General features: G+C 56.2%; 1 protein-coding gene across 1 annotated transcript in view; it reads right to left on the reverse strand.

Annotated features, from left to right (window-relative positions):
• Positions 1-751, reverse strand: part of PLXNA2 (plexin A2) — a 235,023-nt gene that overhangs the window by 17,804 nt on the left and 216,468 nt on the right. The gene's annotated exons all lie outside the window — the stretch shown is intronic.

A 751-nucleotide genomic window follows, 5' to 3' on the forward strand; every position in this document is an offset into this window, starting at 1 on the left:
GTAGCAAGACACGAGACCTTGGGCCAGAGGCTTTTGCCTTCTGAGCCTCAATTTCCTGGGAAAATGGAGTGGCACTCTGGGTCTACAGGCGCAGGTGCCAAGGACACCATCCTCCAGCCCTCTTCTGGCCTCAGGGGGATAAATACAGTTTCTCTGTCCCTCTGAGGTTTCCTGCCTGGTCTGAATACTTATATGCATATCTAGAAGGCCCCTGATACCTGCCCCTCCAAACACTGAGAATCAGACTGAGTTCAAATCTCGACTGCCACGGACTGGCTGTGTGATCTCGAGTAAGTCGCTTCCCTTTCTCTGGATTCAGTTGGGGAATTAATCATAATAATAACAACCACAATTAATAATGGTAACCACCAGCGCCGTCGTCACCGTGTACCCCACAGGGCTGCTGTCAAGGTTGAATGAGTCAACGTACAAAAAGGGTAGGAAGAGTCCCGAGACCCGGAAGCTGTCGCACCGCTGACGTGTGGGGTCTGGACCGGCCCCTCACATAGAGAGCTGTGTGCATAAGCGTTCATGAGACCCGGAAGCTGTCGCCCCGCTGACGTGTGGGGTCTGGACCTGGCCCCTCACGTACAGCGCTGCGTGCATAAGCGTTCATGAGACCCGGAAGCTGTCGCCCCGCTGACGTGTGGGGTCTGGACCCGGCCCCTCACGTACAGCGCTGCGTGCATAAGCGCTCAGCTAACGGGGGATCTGCTTCTGCAAGCCTTGCCCCTTTGCCTTGCCGCCCCCC

This window comes from Bison bison, unplaced genomic scaffold (genome assembly GCF_000754665.1).
Source record: "Bison bison bison isolate TAMUID 2011002044 unplaced genomic scaffold, Bison_UMD1.0 scf7180017864067, whole genome shotgun sequence".
Taxonomy (NCBI): Eukaryota; Metazoa; Chordata; class Mammalia; order Artiodactyla; family Bovidae; genus Bison; species Bison bison.